Consider the following 12,041-nt stretch of genomic DNA (forward strand, 5'->3'; position numbering starts at 1 on the left):
CTCCATCAACACCTTGTCACTTAATTCGTCTACATTCCATTAACCTTGTTTTGATTTTGTTCTTGTTCATCTTATATCCTCCTTTCAAGATACTGTACATTCCGATCAACTGATCTTCCAAGTCTTTTGATACCTCTAAATAGAAATGGCTCTGAGCACTATGGGACTCAACTGCTGAGGTCATCAGTCCCTTAGAACTTAGAACTACTTAAACCTAACTAACCTAAGGACATCACACACATCCATGCCCGAGGCAGGATTCGAACCTGCGACCGTAGCGGTCCCGCGGTTCCGGACTGAAGCGCTCTAAATAGAATTACCCTGACATTTGTAAACCTCAAAGCTTTTATTCCACCTCCTTGAGCCTTGATTTTCACTCCAAATTTGTCTTTGCTTTCCTTTACTGCTTGCTCAATGTACAGACTGAATAACATCAGGAATAGGCTACAACCCTGTCTCACTCCATTTTCAACCACTGCTTCCCTTTCATGCCGCTCGACTCTAAGAGTCGAGCCGTCAGGTTTCGCTACGATTTGTAAATAGCCCTTCGCTCCCTGTATTTTACGCCTGCTATCTTCAGAATATCAGAGAGAGTATTCTAGTCAACATTTTCAAAAGCTTTTTCTATGTCTAAAAACGCTATGAACGTAGGTTTTCCTTTCCTTAACCTTTCTTTTAATAGAAGTATTTACACAACCAGCCCAAGTAATAGTTTGCATGTCGCTACCTCCACTCATCTTGCAGCTCTAATCGACCTATGGTCGCAGTATTGAAAGGAAGATAGAATCGGTACCCCAGGATTCAGAACATTTCTGTTTAGAGTAACGTGGGCGGTTACTCTTTCATGGGATTGTAAATTTGCATCAATATGGCGACTACATTTCAGGCAGTTGTTTCAGCTGGCCACACAGACACAGTCGGTCGAAGTTGTGGATTACGGGTAGTTAGTAAAGCAGGAAGGAACAGACAAAAAGGATACAACCACAACCTGGCAACGGTGTCAGAATCAGTTTTTTCTGACAACACACACTACCACAGAGAAGCCTGAATAGATTGTCTGACATCAGCTGTACAGAGAAGCTGGAAAGAGAGGGCAGTTGGATGATACGCATCCATTCCAGCCCAATATCAAATACAACAGATTCATGTCGTCCATAGTCCAGAGCAACGAGCTAGGATTCAGAGAATGCAGTCGGTGCTATGAGTAACTAGTACTACATGTACTTGGATACTCCGAAAATCTGCCAGCCAGAGGGTTCATCGAAACTGGTAGGATATAGGATTGACAAGCAGGGCACATGGGCTGCTGGAGTGGAATGCTGAAATCATTTGAGGATACAAAAATTGATTTTCATCACGTTAATTAAAACAGAGCACTGGTAATAACACAATGATTAATTAGTATTTGCAAAATGCGGTGCTGTGAATCGATTATTCAGTTGTATAAAATCAATGAGAATAATCAAAAGAAATTTAAAAGAAAAACAGCCTAATGGCCCCATCTTTAAACTCATGAAAAAACTTACTTTACACAAATATAACTTTAATGTAATTAAAGATCTGAGAACACTAGACAACTATCAGGCCTTTTGAATATGAAAAATAACAATTTGTTAAAGCTATTAGGTGTCAAAAAAATACTCAAATAGCAAGATCTCATAAATAGATGAATTAACTATTATGGAAACCACTCGGCAATATGATGTTACGATAGCCTCAAAGATCTAGACAGCAATCAGCACATTCTCGATGTTTGGCATTCACATCGGCCGCGCGTCTGAATTCTGTGATCGAGAGCTCAAGTGACATCAGGCAGGACGGCCTGCACACACCACTAACGCCTTCTAGAACACACAAACCCAGTATTAATGCACAGTTCACTGAAAAACTAAAATCAACAGCCAACACTGTGTAGCGCCAAATACAAGAAGAGACGTTATACGTTATAGTGTGACAACCGCAGTTACTACTAAAGCAACAGTTCATTAAACAATATCCAATGCAGTGAAATTGCTCTTGATAAATTTATAAACCACAACTAACTCAAGGTGATAATGACCAGATAATCCGCACGCAACCTTAAATACCAAAGCACCGTTTGACAGCGCAAAAATAGTTACTATGAGGGTGTCAACAAGAAGTTCGCAATTCCAAGTAGAATTGGTGGCTTAAGTTTTATACAGAGAATAAACTTTGATTCATGAAATTCACCACTGAACGTATTAACAATAACAAATAAAAAAAGGAATCGCCTAATATCGGTCACACTTGTAATGCAGCGGAACAAGGGCACAGCGCAGTTAGATGGACTGGCAATACCAAGTATCCCGGACCCACGTCCAAGTGGTTTAAGGAATAACTAGTGGTAATCAAAGTGGCTGCACGGAGCAATGACATCCACAGGTTCCACCACAAAATTTTTCACCATTTAATGCCAGCCGCGGTGGCCGAGCGGTTCTAGGCGCTTCAGTCCGGAATCGCACGACTGCTGCGGTGGCAGGTTCGAATCCTGCCTCGGGCATGGATGTGTGTGATGTCCTTAGGTTAGTTAGATTTAAGTAGTTCTAAGTCTAGGGGACTGATAACTTCAGATGTTAAGTCCCATAATGCTTAGAGCCATTTGAACTATTTGAACAGATAACGAACAGGAGAAGACCTATAACACTACCTTGTGGGATGCCAGAAATCACTTCTGTTTTACTCGATGATTTTCCGTCAATACTACAAACTGTGACCTCTCTGACAGGAAATCACAAATCCAGTCGCATAACTGGGACGATATTCCATAAGTACGCAATTTAACTACAGGCCGCTTGTGTGGTACAGTGTCAAAAGTCTTCCAGAAGTCCAGGAATACGGAATCAATTTGAAATCCCCTGTCAACAGCACTCAACATTTCATGCACGTAAAGAGCTAGTTGTGTTTCACAAGACCGATGTATTCTAAATCCGTATTAACTGTGTGTCAATATACCGTTCTCCTCGAGGTAAATTCATAGTGTTCGAACACAAGATATGTTCCAAAATCATGCTGAATATCGACGTTACTGATGTAGGCCTGTAATTCAATAGATTTCTTCTACTACGTTTCTTGAATATTGGTGTGATCTGTGCAACTTTCCAGTCTTTGGGTTCGGATCTTTCGTCGAGCGAACGGTTCTATATGACTGCTAAGCATGGAGCTATTGCCTCAGAATGTTCTGAAAGGAACTTAATTGTTACAGAGTCTGGACCAGAAGAATTGCCTTTATTAAGTGATTTAAGTTGGTTCACTACTCCGAGGATATCTACTTCCACGTTACTGATGTTTTTGGTAGCTACAGCCAGAAGCCACGATAGCCTGAATAACTTTGTAAAATTTAGGGACCCGGTGCTAGAAAAACTGCAGCAAATTCTCCTGCCATCAACGTAGACCTCGAGTTAAGGACTGCTAAGAGAAGATAACTCAGGGTTTCTACTGAAGCAGACAGACAGTCGCTTTTCCCTTGCTCCTTCCGCGAGTTGAAAAAGAAAGGAAATGAATAGCAGTGGTACGAAGTATTCTTTCCCAGGCATCACATGGTGAACCGCCGAGTATACAGGGTGGTCTGCTGATAGTGACCGGGCCAAATATCTCACGAAATAAGCGTCAAACGAAAAAACTACAAAGAACGAAACTTGTCTAGCTTGAAGGGGGAAACCAGATGGCGCTATGGTTGGCGCACTAGATGGCGCTTCCATAGGTCAAACGGATATCAACTGCGTTTTTTTAAATAGGAACCCCCATTTTTTTATTACATATTCGTGTAGAACGTAAAGAAATATGAATGTTTTAGTTGGAACACTTTTTTCGCCTGGCGCTGTAATAGTCACAAACGTATAAGTACGTGGTATCACGTAACATTCCGCCAGTGCGGACGGTATTTGCCTCGTGATACGTTACCCGTGTTAAAATGGACCGTTTACCAATTGCAGAAAAGGTCGATATCGTGTTGATGTATAGCTATTGTGATCAAAATGCCCAACGGGTGTGTGCTATGTACGCCGCTCGGTATCCTGGACGATATCATCCAAGTGTCCGGACCGTTCGCCGGATAGTTACGTTATTTAAGGAAACAGGAAGTTTTCAGCCACATGTGAAACGTCAACCACGACCTGCAACAAATGATCATGCCCAAGTAGGTGTTTTAGCTGCGATCGCGGCTAATCCGCACATCAGTAGCAGACAAATTGCGCGAGAATCGGGAATCTCAAAAACGTCGGTGTTGAGAATGCTACATCAGCATCGATTGCAGCCGTACCATGCTTCTGTGCACCAGGAATTGTATGGCGACGACTTTGAACGTCGTGTACAGTTCTGCCACTGGACACAAGAGATATTACGGAACGATGACAGATTTCTTTCATTCGATCTATTTAGCGACGAAGCGTAATTCACCAACAGCAGTAACGTAAACCGGCATAATATGCACTACTGGGCAACGGAAAATCCACGATGGTTGCAACAAGTGGAACATCAGCGACCTTGGCGGGTTAGTGTATGGTGCGGCGTTATGGGAGGAAGGATAATTGGCCCCCATTTTATCGAGGGCAATCTAAATGGTACAATGTACGCTGATTTCCTACGTAATCTTCTACCGGTGTTACTACAAGATGTTTCACAGCATGACAGAATGGCGATGTACTTCCAACATGATGGATGTCCGGCACATAGCTCGCGTGCGGTTGAAGCGGTATTGAATAGCATATTTCATGACAGGTGGATTGGTCGTTCACCGGATCTGACGTCCCCGGATTTCTTTCTGTGGGGAAAGTTAAAGGATATTTGCTATCGTGATCCACCGACAACGCCTGACAACATGCGTCGGCGCATTGTCAATGCATGTGCGAACATTACGGGAGGCGAACTACTCGCTGTTGAGAGGAATGTCGTTACACGTATTGCCAAATGCATTGAGGTTGACGGACATCATTTTGAGCATTTATTGCATTAATGTGGTATTTACAGATAATCACGCTGTAACGGCATGCGTTCCCAGAAATGATAAGTTCACAAAGGTACATGTATCACACTGGAACAACCGAAATAATATGTTCAAACGTACCTACGTTCTGTATTTTAATTTAAGAAACCTACCTGTTACCAACTGTTCGTCTAAAATTGTGAACCATATGTTTGTGACTATTACAGCGCCATCTATCAAAAAGCGAAAAAAGTGGTCCAACTAAAACATTCATATTTCTTTACATACTACACAAATATGTAATAAAAAACGGGAGCTCCTGTTTAAAAAACGTAGTTGATATCCGTTTTACCTATAGTAGCGCCATCTAGCGGGCCAATCAAAGCGCCATCTGGTTTCCCACTTCAAGCTAGACAAGTTTCGTTCTTTGTAGTTTTTTCGTTTGACGCTTATTTCGTGAGGTATTTGGCCCATTCACGATCAATGGACCACCCTGTGTATGTAGATGTACATCGATGAGCCAAAACATTACGACCACTTGCATGACAGCGTGTTATCGCACCTTCGGAACGATGGACATCTGTGACTCTGCGCGGCACGGATTCGACAAGTCATTGGAAAGTTTCCTGTGGTATGTGTTACCAGCGTCAACACTGAGGTAACACAGTTCCCCTAATTTGAGGTCCGGAGGCTTGTAGGCACGGATCAGGCTGTCAGCAGCGTCCCAAATGTGTTCCATCGGTTTGAGATCAGGCGAATTCAGTGGCCAAGACGTAAAAGTGTATTCAGTATCACGCTCCTTACACTGACACGATTCTGTAGCACGGTCGTGCAGGAAGATGCCACCGTAGTCGAGGAGGAATTTACTTCAAGGAGATGGAGTTGGTCCACAATGATGTTAATGCAGTGTAACAGTCGCCTACTGTCGTTGTGCCAGGCCCGAGATGAATGACCCCTACACAGTAATGCTCCCACCTTTGACCTACAGTAAGTGATGCGGTGCTTCGCTCGAGCAGCCTGTCGTGTGGATGAAAGTGTGTCTAAGGACACGACTATCGATGTGTCTGGGGACACGACCACCGTCCTGGTGTTCTAAGAAACGTTATTTATCCGATCAGGTGATAGTTTCCATTGGTCCACGATACAATATCGAAGACCCTCCGATCGGGTGACAGTTTCCATTGGTCCAAGGTACAATATCCAACAGCCCTGCCTACTGCAATAGTAACTGACGACGTCGTTGGATCAAAATGGGGAACATGTAGTGGTCGTCTGGTGTAGAGACATACACAACAATGTGCGCTGAACGGCGTGCTCCGAAACACTTATCTGCACTAGCAGTTTTTTTTGGTCATCAGTCTACTGACTGGTTTGATGCGGCCCGCCACGAATTCCTTTCCTGTGCTAACCTCTTCATCTCAGAGTAGCACTTGCAACCTACGTCTTCAATTATTTGCTTGACGTATTCCAATCTCTGTCTTCCTCTACAGTTTTTGCCCTCTACAGCTCCCTCTAGTACCATGGCAGTCATTCCCTCATGTCTTAGCAGATGTCCTATCATCCTGTCCCTTCTGCTTATCAGTGTTTTCCACATATTCCTTACCTCTCCGATTCTGCGTAGAACCTCCTCATTCCTTACCTTATCAGTCCACCTAATTTTCAACATTCGCCTATAGCACCACATCTCAAATGCTTCGATTCTCTGCTGTTCCGGTTTTCCCACAGTCCATGTTTCACTACCATACAATGCTGTACTCCAGACGTACATCCTCAGAAATTTCTTCCTCAAATTAAGGCCGGTATTTGATATTAGTAGACTTCTCTTGGCCAGAAATGCCTTTTTTGCCATAGCGAGTCTGCTTTTGATGTCCTCCTTGCTCCGTCCGTCATTGGTTATTTTACTGCCTAGGTAGCAGAACTCCCTAACTTCATTGACTTCGTGACCATCAATCCTGATGTTAAGTTTCTCGCTGTTCTCATTTCTACTACTTCTCATTATTTTCGTCTTTCTCCGATTTACTCTCAAACCATACTGTGTACTCATTAGACTGTTCATTCCGTTCAGCAGATCAGTTAATTCTTCTTCACTTTCACTCAGGATAGCAATGTCATCAGCGAATCGTATCATCGATATCCTTTCACCTTGTATTTTAATTCCACTCCTGAACTTTTCTTTTATTTCCATCATTGCTTCCTCGATGTACAGATTGAAGAGTAGGGGTGAAAGGCTACAGCCTTGTCTTACACCCTTCTTAATACGAGCACTTCGTTGTTGATCGTCCACTCTTGTTATTCCCTCTTGGTTGTTGTACATATTGTATATGACCCGTCTCTCCCTATAGCTTACCCCTACTTTTTTCAGAATCTCGAACAGCTTGCACCATTTTATATTGTCGAACGCTTTTTCCAGGTCGACAAATCCTATGAAAGTGTTTTGATTTTTCTTTAGCCTTGCTTCCATTATTAGCCGTAACGTCAGAATTGCCTCTCTCGTCCCTTTACTTTTCCTAAAGCCAAACTGATCGTCACCTAGCAGTTTACAGTGTCATAAAGTTCTCCACAGATCGACGGCGACTATCCTGCTTTGCAGACTGCACAGCTATCTGGCCTCCACGTTCCGTGATGCGTCCGAAACCTTGTTGCTTATAGTTGTTTCTGCTTTTTCTGTAGATAACCAAGACAGTAGAACGAATGCAGCCGGCCATTATAGTGTCCTTTTTGAAATATTCAAGCCGATATATTTGAAGTAAATAATGAAAGGACTCGAAATAATATTATATGGGCATAAACGACAAATTAATTATGAAAATGTATTAAATTAGCTTCAAAGAAAGACTATATCGACTGCAATGTAATAAAAAGACATTATTTATATTAGATGATATCTTAGTCCATAACGTTCTCGAAACTAAGATTATTATCTTTGTCATTATGTATAAGAGAAAAAAGATATTTAAAATCACTTCGAGTCTGGTCATTTCTTCTGTTGTATGTAAGGTACGCTTGCTATTGTAAGGCGGTAGCTTTTGTTCTATTTGTTCTCGTACGTAGAGAATAATTCAAGTGTGTATTCTGTGCTTAGTGGAAATATATTTACAAAAAGTGAGTCCATTGTGTTACTTAAAGAACCCACGCAAACAATTCTTTCTAAATTAATAACTGCAAGAAGTTGTAAGTAGGCTGTTTAGGTTTTTATATTGGTAGCGCCATGTAGCGCTCTGTATGAAAATCACTGGCTGTGCTGTGTGCGGTCTGTGGCTGGTTGGCATTGTTGAAATATTCGCTATTGCAGTGTTGGGCAGTTGGATGTTAACAGCGCGTAGCGTTGCGCAGTTGGAGGTGAGCCGCCAGCAGTGGTGGATGTGAGGAGTGAGATGGCGGAGTTTTGAGAGCGGATGATCTGAACGTGTGTCCATCAGAGACAGTAAATTTGTAAGACTGGATGTCATGAACTGATATATATATAATGACTTTTGAACACTATTAAGGTAAATACATTGTTTGTTCTCTTTCAAAATCTTTCATTTGCTAACTATGCCTATCAGTAGTTAGTGCCTTCAGTAATTAGAATCTTTTATTTAGCTGACAGTATTGGCGCTCGCTGTATTGCAGTAGTTCGAGTAACGAAGATTTTTGTGAGGTAAGTAATTAATGAAAGGTATAGGTTATTGTTAGTCAGGGCCATTCTTTTGTGGGGATTATTGAAAGTCAGATTGCGTTGCGCTAAAAATATTGTGAGTCAGTTTAGTGATGATCAGAATAAGTAAAGAGAGAAATGTCTGAGTACGTTCAGTTTTGCTCAGCTGTTTGAAAATCAAATAACGTAAGGGGTTTACCAGCACAGTAATTCATTAATTTTTCTAAGGGGACGTTTCAAAGTTATTTAGCTTTTTTTGTCTCTGCGAAGCGACGAAGCGAGCAGCGGTGATCTTTGACTCGCAACAATTGGCCTTCATTGCGCGGCGTATTTAAATTTATTTTCTTGCGTTACATATTACCACAGCCGGAGCACAAAGAATCATTTCAAGTTATTCAATTAACTAAAGTGCTAAGCTTCACTAATTTTATTTCGTCAAAGAATGCATACTTTAAAGATACGATTTATTCTATGTCAGTGAACTCAGCCTGCATTACTTTTCCCCGAAAGCATTTGAAATAATTTGTAGATAGCCTGGCGCTCATTTGAAACATAATTTAATATTTATCTTTGGCCACCTAGAAATTAGTCTGCAGCCCGAGTCAATGCTGGTCTGCCTATATACTTTCTTTGCCGAGTCTGGTGTCCTGAGCTTCACCAGGCAGCATTTAATCCCGCGGTGGACAATGGTCAAAATGTTTAGGCTCATGATAGTAGGTGCAGCTGTATTTTCAATCCTCCATAGAAGTGTGTAGTTTCTCGAGATGTGAGCATGATTTGAGCTTAAGTACCGCTGTGTCCAGCCTGCTGGTCCTCTTGGGCTGCAGCGGCAGACCGGTGTCGGGGACAAGGCGTCGCCTGGCTGCCAGCTCGGCCGCGTCGCTCCTTTACGACGCCGTCTCGCCGCAGTCACGTGCGCGTCATCCGGCCGGCCCACGTCCAGCCCCGTGCAACCCCAGCCGTGCGGCAGGTTGGCGGGCCCGCCCCGCGGGACGACAAACTGTAAACTCCGCCGGGCTTTATGGAGGCGCTCGCCCCTAAATATATAAACAAGCTCTCGATGGCGCCGCACCGCTCGCCGTCTCCGCTCGCCGTCCTCCGGTCGAAGAGCAATCAGAGCGATTGGCCAAGATTTCAGGGCCGCACGGCACTGGGCACGCCCCTTTGTCAGGGACGACCGCCTTCTATTCCGACCTGCTGCAACGGCGGGACCGTCTCTTTCTGCGCCTTCCGAGACTGCTCGCTCTCTGATAACGCGTTCGTGTACTGCACCTGCTCCCTTATCGTAATGCGTGTACACATTTACATGCGTTTCGTGGTATCGTCTGATGCGGAAGGCATATGAGGGGGTCCTGTCGTGAAGTGAATGGCAGAGGAACTTCCCATTCTGCCACTTAGTGGCCTTATTTCCCCTTTTATTCGATTACTGACCGCGAGCAATGTGGCAGCTGAAATACTGAGCACGTCTTCTTGATCTCTTTATGTGGTCGCTATTAATAATAGTCGACCTGATATTTTTTTAATTTACGTTTTCCGGGCATAGTCCTTCATCAGAAAATCTGGTGCTTAATATGATTTCAGTCTTAACATTGGTGCTCAACAGCAGTTGATCACCAATGCTAAGGTTGAAAACAGGTGACACTTAGTTTATTGTAACATCTTTACTTGTGCGAACTAAGCAGCTGAAAACAGTAAAAACTGGAAGACAAGTTGACGGTCACCAAGAGAGATACCAAATCTCTTACTCAAAAAGTACCTAATGCAGTAAGTTGTGAACGCCCCCCCCCCCCCTCTCCCCCCGTAAATAACCCGCCGCTTCCCATGCTCTCGAAGATGGGAAGCGGATCGAATCTTCGAATCTGTTTCACGATTTAACGACGATGGCTGGTGAACAGGCCAGCCTGGATGTGGTAGGCGATTTCCTAGATCACGCTAGGTACATATAACTCCCACTAGGTAAATTCATCCTCCCCGGTAAATATATCCCTCCCCCCCCCCCCCCCCCCTCAAGTATACGTTCCGGTAATATTTAGAAAACGTTCGCAAGCTTAAAAAAATGATTACACACAGATGAATGGAGTGGGTCACGTCCTGGGTGGGAAGGAGTGAATAAGACTACAATGACCTTAGATGCTTAGTCTCTTCAGTCCCTTAATCAGCAACAGAAAAAGTCGTGAATTTTGGCTCTATTTCGTGTAGTAGACAGTGAAATGTTATAGTACAATAAGCAGAAGGAACAGGGAAATATACTGAGACAGCTGGAGTCGAAGCCGATGTCAGCAATCATTAATTTTGGTTACTGCTCTATTTTTTGCATAATCTTTGTGATCTGAAAGTGAGAAAATCCTCTCAGAATCCCTCAAACGTTTCTCTTCCTCATTTCTCGGTTGCTAATGTTACTTCAGTGTAGCTGCTACTAAACATTCTTTTCCTCGTTTTTGTGATCGAGGGTAGTAACCTCACCTCTTTCTTCAATTTCTTCTTCTTTCTCCCCATCGACATCATGGTCCAAAGCAATAGTTGACAGAATCAGCAGAAGGATTCATGATTCTACTTCGAAATTTTCAAAGCTAGGTATGAGGACATGCTACGTTTTGCCTGGGTATTTATAATCAACTAAATGTCTCCAACAAGTGCAACACGCAGTGGGCACGGGAAAGAAAGCGGGAAGTTATCAAATGTAATTGCTCCCCCCTCTCTCTGTCCATCTCTCCTTCTTTCTGTCCGCCAGCTCCTCCCTCCTCTTTCTTTCCAGTTTCTCCTCCCTCTTTCTGTCCATCTTCTTCCTCTTTGCATCTCCTCTCTGTCCATTTCCTTCTCTGCCCGTGCCTGTCTATCTAATCCTCTTTCCTTTCTTTGTCCATCTCCTGGTCTCTCTGTCCATTTCCTCCTCCTCCATCTCCCTTTCCGTCACCTCCTCCCCTTTCTATCTCTTCCCTTGTCCATTTCTCCCCTTCCCTCCCCTCTCTATCTTCAACTCTTCCCTTCCAAACTGTGCTCCTCTCCTCTTCCCCCGTCTCTATCTGTTCATATCAGGCTCCCTTATTCTTACTTACTCCAATGCTGTTTCTCATTCTCATAGTATTTCGTTTCAGTTATTAAGTAATATGTGTATGAAATTTGATTGAAATCGATCCAAGGGTTTGGGAGGGTATTTTCCCTTCACTCTGCCCACGTACATACATATATTTCACATATATTCAACTTTATTTATACATATTTTCACACATATTTTGTAACCATTTTAGGAGTTGTGGAACTGGGATCTAGAGGTGTGCGTAACGGTTTAACATTTCTTTATTTCCTTAAAACAATCAAAAATACAAGTTCTCTACCAGGAGGAACGACCGTCAGATTAATTTTATACTTTATTAATAATTAAAAAACCAGCAAGCCAGAATCCATAAAATGGTATCAAAGAATTCTCTTAAATGTTGGTTAACCGTTACATGGACATTCAAA

This window comes from Schistocerca serialis, chromosome 2, assembly GCF_023864345.2.
Source record: "Schistocerca serialis cubense isolate TAMUIC-IGC-003099 chromosome 2, iqSchSeri2.2, whole genome shotgun sequence".
Lineage (NCBI taxonomy): Eukaryota > Metazoa > Arthropoda > Insecta > Orthoptera > Acrididae > Schistocerca > Schistocerca serialis.